This window comes from Daphnia carinata, chromosome 5, assembly GCF_022539665.2.
Source record: "Daphnia carinata strain CSIRO-1 chromosome 5, CSIRO_AGI_Dcar_HiC_V3, whole genome shotgun sequence".
Classification (NCBI taxonomy): domain Eukaryota; kingdom Metazoa; phylum Arthropoda; class Branchiopoda; order Diplostraca; family Daphniidae; genus Daphnia; species Daphnia carinata.
In genome coordinates, this window is record NC_081335.1 from 8,844,206 (window position 1) to 8,860,352 (window position 16,147).

The following is a 16,147-nucleotide window of genomic DNA, read 5'->3' on the forward strand; positions in this document are numbered from 1 at the left end:
TTGTTTTGTTTGTTATTTTTATTATCTCTGCTCCCTTACATCGTCTCCATCCAAGAACCCTTTGTTTGTTTTTTTTTTGTTGTTGTTTGTTTTTGTTCTATTTGTATTTCATCCTGTTTTGTTGTAAAATGCTGTATTGCCATGAAAATTAATTGTGAATAAAAGGTTATTTTACAAAAAAAAAAAAAAAAAAAAAGATGGGTGACCGCTTGGGAATACGGGATGCTGTTGGCATTGCTTTTTCTTTCATTCAGTAAATTTTTTGTTTCCACCAATACAATTTGTTGATGAACCATAAACTTGATCGTGTGGAGCATTTTACAGATGCCAAATAATTTGAATTTGGCCGTGATCGTCTAGTGGTTAGGACCCTACGTTGTGGGGAAACGATAATCCGTAGTAACCCAGGTTCGAATCCTGGTCACGGCATTCTGAAGTTTGAAGGTAAAACACTATTTCATAGTAATTGGAAATGTTTCGATCGGTATTAATGTGAATTTTATCGATTTTATTGTCAAGTTAACGGGGACGGGTTCAGTGGAATTGTACTCCAAATTGAATCAATTCCTGCACGTTCATTTGATTTGGCGAAATGCACCGTAATATGCACACTTTAAATGAATTTTACCAGTCCATGGCGTGGTGTGGTCATAGGTGGAATATTTGTAAAGTGAACTATTATCTTTGTAGGTATGTGAATGTAAAAATGAGGGCAGCGAACTGTTAGATTTCAATGAAAAGCAGCACCTCTCTTGGTTTTCTTGATATCAACGTCCGTGCAGAATTGGCGAGAGAAAGGTTCAAGTAGTAGAGCCCTCTCATGTACAATTTAGCTTTGCGCAGTGGCAATATCATAATCAATGAGGGTTTACCGAGATGTGATTATTGCTAGTTGAAAACTTTAACCAATACCCCGCCACGAAGGAGTGAAATAATCTTCGTCGTCGGCAATTTTTGTTAGCTCCATCAGGAGCAGATTCCCTTAATGAACGTTAACATAGTTTTCCGTTAGTGATGGGCATTGTCTGCTAGGTTCTAGCATTTAGCAAGCGATTAGTTACTCGTTCCCATGGATATCGAAGGCCGAAAAACTTGTAGAATTACTGAACGAATCGCACTTTGTTCAACTAAGCGAAAGAGTTCAATACAAAGGTTTAAGAACTAGCAGAAGACTTGTCCTTCGTTTTCTTACCCAATTCAGCTTACCGATTTCGTTTGCCCTAGACTTCGTTTATGTTTCATCTAACCAGAATTAATTTAGTGCACAATCTAACGAAAAAATGATGTTTACATGAGCTTTACACAGCATCGTCTGTTTTACTCACTGTCTCAAATCTAACAGAAACCAGCAGTTGCTTTATGGTTGAATTTTTTGGGTTTACCATTGTTACTTTACCAAAGTGGTTTGAAGTTGTGAAATGAATAAATACCAACTACTTTCAGTTGATATTCACTCTGGTTTCTAATCAATACCCGGATAAATCTTTCGCCTTTTACTAAAGATTTCCGTGGTTAGGAGCACTGATGAGTCTATATGACTTATTTTTCGATCGCCTGGTCTTTAGACTGGGCACCCCAATAAAACACAAATAAATTCTTGTACGTAACCTAGGGAGTAGCTTGGGTGCAAATTTCGGATGAAAATCGATAAAAGAATATTGAGGTGTCTAATTGCAAACGCGGCCGAGGGCGCGAAGCGCCCGATGGCCGCAAATTCACGTAAATGTAAAGTGAAGCACGGTACTATCCACAATAGCAATTGAAAACGCGGCCGAGGGCGCGAAGCGCCCGATGGCCGCAAATTCAAACATTCTACCATTTCAAATCGAACTCACATTCACACAATTCGCTGTTCCATCCGAAGAAGTGAATTGAAAGCGAAAAACTTCAAAAAAAAAAAAAAAGAAAAAAAAAGAAAACTTCAAACGCCATTCAATATCTAGGATTCAGATTATTATTCCGCATGAGCTTTGCACATATATAACACTTTTCAAAAGTGCGGGGGGTCACTGCCGTTGTAGTATTTCACATCTGAAGTTCAAAGAAACACATAGAAATAACAATTTTCCTAATCGAAAAAAAAAAAGGAAGGAAAATGAAAGAGGTTTGACTGTTTCGCCGAGGCTAATCCATGTCGCACATTCACGGGCGCGATCCTACTACTGCCCGACACGGGAACTTTTGGCTGCTAAGTTTCCCTCCTGGCCCGTTTCGCTCCTCCTTAGCTAACCTGCACCCATCAAACTCCTCCGATGGGTCCATGTTGATGACGAGCTTAGTGCGGACGCTCGATCAACATGCACGATCACGAAGTAGTGCTCCTCGTCTCAAGTCATCCACACTATCAAGCCTCCCAGAAGCAGGATTACAGATGCGTGCCACACGTCCAGCTGGAGTATGTGTGTTCAGCTATCGAATGTATTTCTGCAAATGAGCACGATGAAAGTAACTGGATGCCCTTCAAGAGACTACTACGTTTAATTTCCGTAGTGGTATAAATATCGTCGTTGTTTTGCCATCGGGTTGATAGTGGTAAATGAACAAAACGCAAAGTGTCGCTGTGTAGCGCTTTTTGACAAGATTCACTTCTAGAATGAACTCGTTAACTAGCAAAACCACGGCAACTTTCGTATAGATACGTTAATGCTGTTTCATTTTGCATAATCTATTTATTCTTTAGCAACTGAATTCAACATTAAGATCATACTTCACAGGATCATTTCTGTAGTATATCTTGACGTGTTTCCCACCAGAAACATTCCTCCATTCAACCCGCGATGACGAGTAATGACGCTGGCTTCTGAGAGTGAAACAGGTTTCGGGTGTAACTACTTCTGTGGTTCCTGCTCGTAGCTATTGAGGACCGTTTCCGATGTTCCCTTGTGGTACACTGGAAGGAAACTAGCGTTTTCAGAGCGGTATTTAAACAACCCAAAAAGAAATGAATTTACTGGCATACGTAAACCCGTCGAACTCCATTACATCATAATCGATGTCGAAATTGCTAATGCACCCATGTTTAGATTTCAGTAATGAAACCTTGGGCACTTTTAATGAGAATTTTACACATTCGGGGGCATAGTATTTAGATGGGTGTCGTCCATTATTGGGTTCATGTAACATTGTTTAATGCTGTTAGGTTTTCTGTCTGTGTAACCTTAATTTAGTTGTAAATATTGCCGCGTTTCGTCTACCGTGGATTTGAGCTACGTACAAAACGTTTTACCAAGTTTCTAACTAACACCTTCCTCTGTCTGTTTAATAGGCAGTTTAAAGTCTGCAGTACTCTCTACTAGGTGGAGTTCATCGACTTAAATTCAGGGTGCTTTGCATTCAACAGCTTCCCAAATAACTTAATATTTGAACGACTCATCCTAATATAGCATTCCTATCAAAATAGAAGATAAAAACTTATGAGTTGTATTGGCTTTTAGCAGTGCCAGGTGGTGCTCTAGCAACAACCTGTTTTATTGATGAATTTCATTGTTTTTGGATAGGGGTTTGCTTTTTTTGTACATCAGTCAGATTTTCGAGAACAGCATAGCATATAATACCCAGTAACTTAGACCACAGTTATCGCTTCTCGGCCTTTTGGCTAAGATCAAAGTGTAGTATCTGTTCTTATCAGCTTAATATCTGATACGGGTTCAAATGAATCCCCGGTTATATAGCTTGATAGATTTTTGACCAAGTGTTGCTTTTTTGATTACCTGAAACCTTTTCGGGCAATCTTGGCCCACTTCCTTACTAACTTTTCCTCTTCTCTCAATCCTTGACGGCTGGGTAATCGCTTACGTCGGCAGCCGGCGAGAAGGTGTGGTTCGACGTAAACTGCGCGGCGTCAATTTGACGTCGGCCTTCCGGTAGCCAACCCGGCCGTCAGCTCCCATTTCGTTCTTCACATTCCCCACACGTGCGTCACTGTTAGGCCCCCACATTAACAACTTCACTTAAACTGTAAATTGTAAATTTTTTTTTCTAGTTTAGTCAATGTAACTCTCTTTCACTTATTTTTGTTTCTGTGTTTAAAAGTATTATTGTCGTTTGTTTTTTTTTTTGCGTGTTTTTCCCCTTTTTACATATTTTGTGTCTTGTTTCGTGTGTGGGGATCTTCCTCCACTTTGGCCACTTAGTTTTTCATTGTCTGAGGGACAATGGCTGCCAAGTGGCTCAATAGCGTAGATGTGGATTTCGGGTTTCAAAGCCCGAGATTGAGTATGCGTGCGGTGCATGGCTTCGTACGTAGTTTGAAAGTTGAGCCGCAGGATCTCTTAGGCCTAGTTGCTGTGCTAGATACGAGAAATCAGGTTGCTAGGCTTACGTTTACGTCAGAGGTATACACCTCAAATTTTGTGTCCCAACACAGTGGCATCGTCAGGACAGAATTGGAGGGGGAAGAAGTTTCAATAGTTATCAGGGATAGTAATATTCAGGAGAAATTTGTTCGGATTGCAGGAATTCCACAGAATCTAGATTTGGGAGTAGTCCAAACCCGTCTAAAAGAATTTGGAACAGTAATAGAAGCTCGGTGGGAACGCTATCGAGTGGTAGAGGACGAAGTTTTATACCCTGTCCTTGCCACTTGGATGATTGCACGTATGACACTGACTAAAAATATTCCATCATACTTAACTATTGGCAGTTATCGTGCCACGGTTAAGTATGATGGACAGAAACCCACTTGCAGACTTTGTGACGAGGAAACCCATTTTAGCTACAACTGCCCAACCTTACGACGGAACAAGGAACCTACCATTGCCCAAAAACCATTAGAAAAAGCCACCAAAAAGACAAAGACAATTACCGTAATCCCCGTCACTATTCCTTTAGTTGAAGACCCCATAGTTTCCAAAGCCCTTCTCGAGTGTGGGTTGCAAGACCCACTCTCAGAAGGGGCTCCCCACCTTGAAACCCCATCCTCTCCAGCCCCACTAGTTCAACCCACCGACAATCCCTTACCAAAGACCATTCCACTCCAAACCATAATACCCGAGACCCAACCCGGCACCTCTGAACCTATGATTGTTTCCATGGACTCGATCGAACCCGACATGGGGGACATTGAGACCATGGAAACCGACAAAACACCAGACCACGTTAAAGTCCCACCTGCAAACCGAAACAAAAGATTTAAACCCACCTTACCCAACCAGAACCCTAAACCGACCTTACCCGTTACCCAACCCAAGAAACCCACCAAATGACTACAAACTTAAAAATCGCATCTATCAACATCGGAGGAATTAAGTCAGTCGAGCGGCGTCAAATTCTTTTTAACTTTTGCAGGGACGGAAACTTAGATATTGTGGGACTTCAAGAGGTAGCATTTCATACTTGCCCAATTATTGAAAGCCGCTACCATTTGTTGGCAAATGTCGGTCCCAAAAAAAATGGAACAGCCATTCTTATTAGACATGGTCTGAACTATTCTCGTTTACTGCTAGAACCTGACGGAAGGCTAATTTCTATTGACGTGAAATGTTTCACGTTCATTAACATCTATGCCCCGTCAGGTAGTCACGTTAAGACTGAGAGAAACAATTTCTTTCGACAAACCGTCCCTGCCTACACACTTACTACTCGACTGCCCTTCGTGTTGATAGGCGATTTTAACTGCGTTGACGACATCCAAGATAAGGCAACAACCCAGTCTCTCCCTATCTCACCTAATGTCGTCAGCTATGCTTTGAAAGAGATGGTTACTGGTCTTGATCTAGTAGACATCTGGAAAAAGCTAAATTATAACGAACCTGGTCATACCTTTCACTACCCTACCGGTTCTTCTAGGCTTGATAGGATATATGCTAGTCGATCCTTTGCAGACAAATTTTTAAATATTTGTTTGCAATCTTTATCGATTAGTGATCATCAGTCAGTACAATCTACTTTTACTTGCAATCTCGATCTCCCGCATCGTACTAGATCTCCTGCTGGGTTGTGGAAGTTAAATACTTCCATACTGTCAGAAGAAGGTTTTCAGAAATATGTCATTAACTTTATTCGGGAATCTGCCAATCATCCTCTTAGGGAAAGCAATGTAGCAAATTGGTGGGAGAGTGTCCTGAAACCGGGTATCAAGCGCATTTCGGTAGATTATTCTAGGCAAAGAGCTCGAATGGTTAGAGAAACCAAGTTTTTCTACCAGACTTGCATTCAGGAGATGGCCGAAGCAGATACCTTTGATTGGGTTGCCTTTCACCAGTTGAGGAAATTCTCAAAGTCTTGGGAGGAGAGCACACTCAAAGGGTATGGGATTCGTTCCCGCTGCTTTGAGGGCGAAGAAGTAGAGGAAGCTAATATCTTCCATGTTAATAGAGCTAGAATTAACTACCGCAAATGTCGCATTGATAAGATCATTGCCCAAAATGGCACTTGCTTATCGACCAAAGAGGACATTTCCGCAGAAATTGTTTCCCATTTTACTAAAATTTTTAAAAACCAACCTTCTCCTGACATACTGGCAGGGAATGATTTTTTAGAGGGAGTAAGAGATTGCTTGAAACCAAACCCAAACCTGACAGCACCAATTTCCCTTTTTGAGATTCGATCTGCCCTGACAGCCATGAAATCAAACAAGTCCCCTGGCACCGATGGCATTCCTTACGAGTTTTACGTAGAATATTGGGACGAGATCGCACCCCATTTCTTGGCTATGTTTAATCATATCCTGGAAAGGGAAACTCTGACGTCTTCGCAGGGACAAGCGGCGATTAGGCTAATACCCAAGTCGTCTGGACTTTGCGGGGTTTCTAATTTTCGGCCAATTTCTCTCTTGAACTGTGACTACAAAGTCATGGCATCTGTCTTAGCGAGACGTTTGAAGCAGACACTGTCATCTACCATAGGGCCTCACCAAAAAGGTGGGGTACCTGGTAGATTGATTTTCGATAATTTAGTACTTTACAGAGATGTCATTCAATACGTTGATGACCGGGGATGCCATGACTCTTCCAACTTTCCGATTCGGGGTATGGGCGCTGCCATTGTTGGAGTCGACTTTGAAAAGGCCTACGACCTGGTTAACAGGGAAGTCCTCTGGAGAATTCTGGATGTCATGGGCTATCCCACCACTTTCGTCCGTTGGTTGCAGACGATGTACTCTGTAACAGGAATGTCAATCCTCAACGGATCGGAGGTGGCTGGGGTGATTTCTGACATTCAATCGATTCGCCAGGGATGCCCCCTATCTGTCCATCTTTTTGTACTATACATTGAGCCTTTGCTAGTGCGTTTATCTCATGTTCTCAAGGGCATATCATTATTTAATGAAAAACTCACTGTCAGAGCCTTTGTTGATGACGTCACCATTTTCATTTCTTGTGACGAAGATTTTACCAGGGCAGGACAAGTCATTGACTTGTTCTGTCAGTGGACAAAGGCAAGGATGAATAAAGAGAAAACGAAAGCCCTTGGACTTGGGAATTGGAGCTCTAGGTCCACTTGGCCTCTTGAGTGGCTTGTATCAGCACCAACATTGTCCCTCTTAGGAATTAAGTTCTCCCATTCCATAGTTGAGACAGCTAATAGGGTTTGGAGTGATGCATTCGGCTCTCTAAATGGTATCCTGCGAGAGAATGCCTGTCGACGTTTCAATCTCTACCAGAGAGTAATTTTTCTCAAGTCGAAGGCTCTCTCCGGAACTGTGTTTATTGCACAGGTATTACCATGTAATCAAAATATGTCTGACCAGATTTTAAAGGCTGTTATGAAATTCCTATGGATGGGAAAAGTAGAAAGGCCGAACAAAACTGTAATATATCGTTCTGTGAGCCAAGGGGGACTGGGAATGGTCAACACACACCTCTTTTACCGTTCACTTTTCCTCTGTCCCACGTATAGAATCCTTGTAGGCCCCAGTAGTCCAGAAAGCTCTCTACTTCGTTATTGGATGTCCTTCCCTCTCCGCACCTTACTTCCCATCTACAAGAACAACACCGCACCTGTAGCAGTCATGAAGAGGCCCAACTACCTTCAGGAACCCCTGCATCAGATTAAACAACTGTTCGCCGCTTCCATCCTGGTGCAGGGGAATCCAATGGTTCACAGGAAAACATATAACCATTGGATCCTGGAGGTAATCACTCAGGGAAAGCTGGAGATCCTAAGGCCTCACCTGGATTGGCCACGAATCTGGAAGGAGACTGCAGCCCTGCCAAGCAACATCCGAGAGACCATGTTCCTCTTCAACCAGCGACTTCTCCCTACCAGGACCAGATGCCATCGGTTAGATCCCACCAAGGATGCTACATGCCCTATCTGCCTTCAACATCCAGAAACCGATGAGCATCTGACGTTCCAATGTCCTGCACGCCTCATCGTTTGGAGCTGGTTGGAGGGAACTTTGCGTCAAATGGGCTGCAGGTCGTCAAACGAAGACTTGATTCGTGGCCATTTTGGGCCAATAGGTAATCTCCGGCTAGCATTTACTCTTCTGGCTGCTTACATCTTCATCACCTGGAAATCAAGACTTCACCACCGCACACCTCGTCAAGAAGAAGTAGAGAGCTTATGGAAAACCCTTAATGCTCCCCAGAAAAAACCTTGATTTCCTTTTTCGTTATTGTTATTATGTTTATATTGTTGTTTTTTGTTTTTGCATAGATTTTCATGTTCTAAATTGTCCACATTTGTTTATTTTTGTTTGTTTGTAATTAGCCCACATCAAAATTATTTGCATTTGTTTGTTTGTTTTTGTTTGTTTGTTTAGATTCTATCCCGACATTGCCAATTTTTTTATTTTATCTCTGTTCCCTAACATCGTCTGCACCCAAGAACCCTTGTAATTTTTTTTGTTTTTTTTTTGTTTTGTATTTTGTTTTGTTCTGTTGTAAAATACTGCACTACCATGAGAATTAATTGTGAAAAAAAGGTTATTTTACAAAAAAAAAAAAAAAAAAAAATGGGTGACCGCTTGGGAATACGAGATGCTGTTGGCATTGGTTTTTCTTTCATTAAGTAATTTTTTTGTTTCCACCAATACAATTTGTTGATGAACCATAAACTTGATCGTGTGGAGCATTTTACAGATGCCAAATAATTTGAATTTGGCCGTGATCGTCTAGTGGTTAGGACCCTACGTTGTGGGGAAACGATAATCCGTAGTAACCCAGGTTCGAATCCTGGTCACGGCATTCTGAAGTTTGAAGGTAAAACACTATTTCATAGTAATTGGAAATGTTTCGATCGGTATTAATGTGAATTTTATCGATTTTATTGTCAAGTTAACGGGGACGGGTTCAGTGGAATTGTACTCCAAATTGAATCAATTCCTGCACGTTCATTTGATTTGGCGAAATGCACCGTAATATGCACACTTTAAATGAATTTTACCAGTCCATGGCGTGGTGTGGTCATAGGTGAAATATTTGTAAAGTGAACTATTATCTTTGTAGGTATGTGAATGTAAAAATGAGGGCAGCGAACTGTTAGATTTCAATGAAAAGCAGCACCTCTCTTGGTTTTCTTGATATCAACGTCCGTGCAGAATTGGCGAGAGAAAGGTTCAAGTAGTAGAGCCCTCTCATGTACAATTTAGCTTTGCGCAGTGGCAATATCATAATCAATGAGGGTTTACCGAGATGTGATTATTGCTAGTTGAAAACTTTAACCAATACCCCGCCACGAAGGAGTGAAATAATCTTCGTCGTCGGCAATTTTTGTTAGCTCCATCAGGAGCAGATTCCCTTAATGAACGTTAACATAGTTTTCCGTTAGTGATGGGCATTGTCTGCTAGGTTCTAGCATTTAGCAAGCGATTAGTTACTCGTTCCCATGGATATCGAAGGCCGAAAAACTTGTAGAATTACTGAACGAATCGCACTTTGTTCAACTAAGCGAAAGAGTTCAATACAAAGTTTTAAGAACTAGCAGAAGACTTGTCCTTCGTTTTCTTACCCAATTCAGCTTACCGATTTCGTTTGCCCTAGACTGCGTTTATGTTTCATCTAACCAGAATTAATTTAGTGCACAATCTAACGAAAAAATGATGTTTACATGAGCTTTACACAGCATCGTCTGTTTTACTCACTGTCTCAAATCTAACAGAAACCAGCAGTTGCTTTATGGTTGAATTTTTTGGGTTTACCATTGTTACTTTACCAAAGTGGTTTGAAGTTGTGAAATGAATAAATACCAACTACTTTCAGTTGATATTCACTCTGGTTTCTAATCAATACCCGGATAAATCTTTCGCCTTTTACTAAAGATTTCCGTGGTTAGGAGCACTGATGAGTCTATATGACTTATTTTTCGATCGCCTGGTCTTTAGACTGGGCACCCCAATAAAACACAAATAAATTCTTGTACGTAACCTAGGGAGTAGCTTGGGTGCAAATTTCGGATGAAAATCGATAAAAGAATATTGAGGTGTCTAATTGCAAACGCGGCCGAGGGCGCGAAGCGCCCGATGGCCGCAAATTCACGTAAATGTAAAGTGAAGCACGGTACTATCCACAATAGCAATTGAAAACGCGGCCGAGGGCGCGAAGCGCCCGATGGCCGCAAATTCAAACATTCTACCATTTCAAATCGAACTCACATTCACACAATTCGCTGTTCCATCCGAAGAAGTGAATTGAAAGCGAAAAACTTCAAAAAAAAAAAAAAAAAAAAAAAAGAAAAACTTCAAACGCCATTCAATATCTAGGATTCAGATTATTATTCCGCATGAGCTTTGCACATATATAACACTTTTCAAAAGTGCGGGGGGTCACTGCCGTTGTAGTATTTCACATCTGAAGTTCAAAGAAACACATAGAAATAACAATTTTCCTAATCGAAAAAAAAAAAGGAAGGAAAATGAAAGAGGTTTGACTGTTTCGCCGAGGCTAATCCATGTCGCACATTCACGGGCGCGATCCTACTACTGCCCGACACGGGAACTTTTGGCTGCTAAGTTTCCCTCCTGGCCCGTTTCGCTCCTCCTTAGCTAACCTGCACCCATCAAACTCCTCCGATGGGTCCATGTTGATGACGAGCTTAGTGCGGACGCTCGATCAACATGCACGATCACGAAGTAGTGCTCCTCGTCTCAAGTCATCCACACTATCAAGCCTCCCAGAAGCAGGATTACAGATGCGTGCCACACATCCAGCTGGAGTATGTGTGTTCAGCTATCGAATGTATTTCTGCAAATGAGCACGATGAAAGTAACTGGATGCCCTTCAAGAGACTACTACGTTTAATTTCCGTAGTGGTATAAATATCGTCGTTGTTTTGCCATCGGGTTGATAGTGGTAAATGAACAAAACGCAAAGTGTCGCTGTGTAGCGTTTTTTGACAAGATTCACTTCTAGAATGAACTCGTTAACTAGCAAAACCACGGCAACTTTCGTATAGATACGTTAATGCTGTTTCATTTTGCATAATCTATTTATTCTTTAGCAACTGAATTCAACATTAAGATCATACTTCACAGGATCATTTCTGTAGTATATCTTGACTTGTTTCCCACCAGAAACATTCCTCCATTCAACCCGCGATGACGAGTAATGACGCTGGCTTCTGAGAGTGAAACAGGTTTCGGGTGTAACTACTTCTGTGGTTCCTGCTCGTAGCTATTGAGGACCGTTTCCGATGTTCCCTTGTGGTACACTGGAAGGAAACTAGCGTTTTCAGAGCGGTATTTAAACAACCCAAAAAGAAATGAATTTACTGGCATACGTAAACCCGTCGAACTCCATTACATCATAATCGATGTCGAAATTGCTAATGCACCCATGTTTAGATTTCAGTAATGAAACCTTGGGCACTTTTAATGAGAATTTTACACATTCGGGGGCATAGTATTTAGATGGGTGTCGTCCATTATTGGGTTCATGTAACATTGTTTAATGCTGTTAGGTTTTCTGTCTGTGTAACTTTAATTAAGTTGTAAATATTGCCGCGTTTCGTCTACCGTGGATTTGAGCTACGTACAAAACGTTTTACCAAGTTTCTAACTAACACCTTCCTCTGTCTGTTTAATAGGCAGTTTAAAGTCTGCAGTACTCTCTACTAGGTGGAGTTCATCGAGTTAAATTCAGGGTGCTTTGCATTCAACAGCTTCCCAAATAACTTAATATTTGAACGACTCATCCTAATATAGCATTCCTATCAAAATAGAAGATAAAAACTTATGAGTTGTATTGGCTTTTAGCAGTGCCAGGTGGTGCTCTAGCAACAACCTGTTTTATTGATGAATTTCATTGTTTTTGGATAGGGGTTTGCTTTTTTTGTACATCAGTCAGATTTTCGAGAACAGCATAGCATATAATACCCAGTAACTTGAATCTCAGTTATCGCTTCTCGGCCTTTTGGCTAAGATCAAAGTGTAGTATCTGTTCTTATCAGCTTAATATCTGATACGGGTTCAAATGGGCCCCGGTATATAGCTTGATAGATTTTTGACCAAGTGTTGCTTTTTTGATTACCTGAAACCTTTTCGGGCAATCTTGGCCCACTTCCTTACTAACTTTTCCTCTTCTCTCAATCCTTGACGGCTGGGTAATCGCTTACGTCGGCAGCCGGCGAGAAGGTGTGGTTCGACGTAAACTGCGCGGCGTCAATTTGACGTCGGCCTTCCGGTAGCCAACCCGGCCGTCAGCTCCCATTTCGTTCTTCACATTCCCCACACGTGCGTCACTGTTAGGCCCCCACATTAACAACTTCACTTAAACTGTAAATTGTAAATTTTTTTTTTTTCTAGTTTAGTCAATGTAACTCTCTTTCACTTATTTTTGTTTCTGTGTTTAAAAGTATTATTGTCGTTTGTTTTTTTTTTTTTTTTTTTTTGCGTGTTTTTCCCCTTTTTACATATTTTGTGTCTTGTTTCGTGTGTGGGGATCTTCCCCTCCACTTTGGCCACTTAGTTTTTCATTGTCTGAGGGACAATGGCTGCCAAGTGGCTCAATAGCGTAGATGTGGATTTCGGGTTTCAAAGCCCGAGATTGAGTATGCGTGCGGTGCATGGCTTCGTACGTAGTTTGAAAGTTGAGCCGCAGGATCTCTTAGGCCTAGTTGCTGTGCTAGATACGAGAAATCAGGTTGCTAGGCTTACGTTTACGTCAGAGGTATACACCTCAAATTTTGTGTCCCAACACAGTGGCATCGTCAGGACAGAATTGGAGGGGAAAGAAGTTTCAATAGTTATCAGGGATAGTAATATTCAGGAGAAATTTGTTCGGATTGCAGGAATTCCACAGAATCTAGATTTGGGAGTAGTCCAAACCCGTCTAAAAGAATTTGGAACAGTAATAGAAGCTCGGTGGGAACGCTATCGAGTGGTAGAGGACGAAGTTTTATACCCTGTCCTTGCCACTTGGATGATTGCACGTATGACACTGACTAAAAATATTCCATCATACTTAACTATTGGCAGTTATCGTGCCACGGTTAAGTATGATGGACAGAAACCCACTTGCAGACTTTGTGACGAGGAAACCCATTTTAGCTACAACTGCCCAACCTTACGACGGAACAAGGAACCTACCATTGCCCAAAAACCATTAGAAAAAGCCACCAAAAAGACAAAGACAATTACCGTAATCCCCGTCACTATTCCTTTAGTTGAAGACCCCATAGTTTCCAAAGCCCTTCTCGAGTGTGGGTTGCAAGACCCACTCTCAGAAGGGGCTCCCCACCTTGAAACCCCATCCTCTCCAGCCCCACTAGTTCAACCCACCGACAATCCCTTACCAAAGACCATTCCACTCCAAACCATAATACCCGAGACCCAACCCGGCACCTCTGAACCTATGATTGTTTCCATGGACTCGATCGAACCCGACATGGGGGACATTGAGACCATGGAAACCGACAAAACACCAGACCACGTTAAAGTCCCACCTGCAAACCGAAACAAAAGATTTAAACCCACCTTACCCAACCAGAACCCTAAACCGACCTTACCCGTTACCCAACCCAAGAAACCCACCAAATGACTACAAACTTAAAAATCGCATCTATCAACATCGGAGGAATTAAGTCAGTCGAGCGGCGTCAAATTCTTTTTAACTTTTGCAGGGACGGAAACTTAGATATTGTGGGACTTCAAGAGGTAGCATTTCATACTTGCCCAATTATTGAAAGCCGCTACCATTTGTTGGCAAATGTCGGTCCCAACAAAAATGGAACAGCCATTCTTATTAGACATGGTCTGAACTATTCTCGTTTACTGCTAGAACCTGACGGAAGGCTAATTTCTATTGACGTGAAATGTTTCACGTTCATTAACATCTATGCCCCGTCAGGTAGTCACGTTAAGACTGAGAGAAACAATTTCTTTCGACAAACCGTCCCTGCCTACACACTTACTACTCGACTGCCCTTCGTGTTGATAGGCGATTTTAACTGCGTTGACGACATCCAAGATAAGGCAACAACCCAGTCTCTCCCTATCTCACCTAATGTCGTCAGCTATGCTTTGAAAGAGATGGTTACTGGTCTTGATCTAGTAGACATCTGGAAAAAGCTAAATTATAACGAACCTGGTCATACCTTTCACTACCCTACCGGTTCTTCTAGGCTTGATAGGATATATGCTAGTCGATCCTTTGCAGACAAATTTTTAAATATTTGTTTGCAATCTTTATCGATTAGTGATCATCAGTCAGTACAATCTACTTTTACTTGCAATCTCGATCTCCCGCATCGTACTAGATCTCCTGCTGGGTTGTGGAAGTTAAATACTTCCATACTGTCAGAAGAAGGTTTTCAGAAATATGTCATTAACTTTATTCGGGAATCTGCCAATCATCCTCTTAGGGAAAGCAATGTAGCAAATTGGTGGGAGAGTGTCCTGAAACCGGGTATCAAGCGCATTTCGGTAGATTATTCTAGGCAAAGAGCTCGAATGGTTAGAGAAACCAAGTTTTTCTACCAGACTTGCATTCAGGAGATGGCCGAAGCAGATACCTTTGATTGGGTTGCCTTTCACCAGTTGAGGAAATTCTCAAAGTCTTGGGAGGAGAGCACACTCAAAGGGTATGGGATTCGTTCCCGCTGCTTTGAGGGCGAAGAAGTCGAGGAAGCTAATATCTTCCATGTTAATAGAGCTAGAATTAACTACCGCAAATGTCGCATTGATAAGATCATTGCCCAAAATGGCACTTGCTTATCGACCAAAGAGGACATTTCCGCAGAAATTGTTTCCCATTTTACTAAAATTTTTAAAAACCAACCTTCTCCTGACATACTGGCAGGGAATGATTTTTTAGAGGGAGTAAGAGATTGCTTGAAACCAAACCCAAACCTGACAGCACCAATTTCCCTTTTTGAGATTCGATCTGCCCTGACAGCCATGAAATCAAACAAGTCCCCTGGCACCGATGGCATTCCTTACGAGTTTTACGTAGAATATTGGGACGAGATCGCACCCCATTTCTTGGCTATGTTTAATCATATCCTGGAAAGGGAAACTCTGACGTCTTCGCAGGGACAAGCGGCGATTAGGCTAATACCCAAGTCGTCTGGACTTTGCGGGGTTTCTAATTTTCGGCCAATTTCTCTCTTGAACTGTGACTACAAAGTCATGGCATCTGTCTTAGCGAGACGTTTGAAGCAGACACTGTCATCTACCATAGGGCCTCACCAAAAAGGTGGGGTACCTGGTAGATTGATTTTCGATAATTTAGTACTTTACAGAGATGTCATTCAATACGTTGATGACCGGGGATGCCATGACTCTTCCAACTTTCCGATTCGGGGTATGGGCGCTGCCATTGTTGGAGTCGACTTTGAAAAGGCCTACGACCTGGTTAACAGGGAAGTCCTCTGGAGAATTCTGGATGTCATGGGCTATCCCACCACTTTCGTCCGTTGGTTGCAGACGATGTACTCTGTAACAGGAATGTCAATCCTCAACGGATCGGAGGTGGCTGGGGTGATTTCTGACATTCAATCGATTCGCCAGGGATGCCCCCTATCTGTCCATCTTTTTGTACTATACATTGAGCCTTTGCTAGTGCGTTTATCTCATGTTCTCAAGGGCATATCATTATTTAATGAAAAACTCACTGTCAGAGCCTTTGTTGATGACGTCACCATTTTCATTTCTTGTGACGAAGATTTTACCAGGGCAGGACAAGTCATTGACTTGTTCTGTCAGTGGACAAAGGCAAGGATGAATAAAGAGAAAACGAAAGCCCTTGGACTTGGGAATTGGAGCTCT

At 41.9% G+C, this 16,147-nt stretch overlaps 8 non-coding genes and 2 pseudogenes across 8 annotated transcripts; all 10 read left to right on the forward strand.

The window, feature by feature from the left end:
* Positions 1 to 345: 345 nt before the first annotated feature.
* Positions 346 to 429, forward strand: Trnah-gug (transfer RNA histidin (anticodon GUG)). Its single transcript is given in 2 exon segments — positions 346 to 382; positions 395 to 429. It is a non-coding gene; the product is annotated as a tRNA-His (tRNA).
* A 402-nt stretch (positions 430 to 831) lies between these two features.
* Positions 832 to 973, forward strand: LOC130697647 (U4 spliceosomal RNA). Its single transcript, XR_009002910.1, has one exon. It is a non-coding gene; the product is annotated as a U4 spliceosomal RNA (small nuclear RNA).
* Positions 974 to 1,450: 477 nt separating this feature from the next.
* LOC130697665 (U5 spliceosomal RNA) lies at positions 1,451 to 1,573 on the forward strand. The gene has a single exon (XR_009002927.1). It is a non-coding gene; the product is annotated as a U5 spliceosomal RNA (small nuclear RNA).
* A 1,124-nt stretch (positions 1,574 to 2,697) lies between these two features.
* On the forward strand, positions 2,698 to 2,920 carry LOC130697707 (small nucleolar RNA U3). Its single transcript, XR_009002961.1, has one exon. It is a non-coding gene; the product is annotated as a small nucleolar RNA U3 (small nucleolar RNA).
* A 655-nt stretch (positions 2,921 to 3,575) lies between these two features.
* Positions 3,576 to 3,722, forward strand: LOC130697699 (U2 spliceosomal RNA; annotated as a pseudogene).
* A 5,325-nt stretch (positions 3,723 to 9,047) lies between these two features.
* On the forward strand, positions 9,048 to 9,131 carry Trnah-gug (transfer RNA histidin (anticodon GUG)). Its single transcript is given in 2 exon segments — positions 9,048 to 9,084; positions 9,097 to 9,131. It is a non-coding gene; the product is annotated as a tRNA-His (tRNA).
* A 402-nt stretch (positions 9,132 to 9,533) lies between these two features.
* On the forward strand, positions 9,534 to 9,675 carry LOC130697646 (U4 spliceosomal RNA). Its single transcript, XR_009002909.1, has one exon. It is a non-coding gene; the product is annotated as a U4 spliceosomal RNA (small nuclear RNA).
* Positions 9,676 to 10,152: 477 nt separating this feature from the next.
* Positions 10,153 to 10,275, forward strand: LOC130697664 (U5 spliceosomal RNA). The gene has a single exon (XR_009002926.1). It is a non-coding gene; the product is annotated as a U5 spliceosomal RNA (small nuclear RNA).
* Positions 10,276 to 11,399: 1,124 nt separating this feature from the next.
* On the forward strand, positions 11,400 to 11,622 carry LOC130697706 (small nucleolar RNA U3). The gene has a single exon (XR_009002960.1). It is a non-coding gene; the product is annotated as a small nucleolar RNA U3 (small nucleolar RNA).
* A 655-nt stretch (positions 11,623 to 12,277) lies between these two features.
* LOC130697700 (U2 spliceosomal RNA) lies at positions 12,278 to 12,445 on the forward strand (annotated as a pseudogene).
* Positions 12,446 to 16,147: the final 3,702 nt, after the last annotated feature.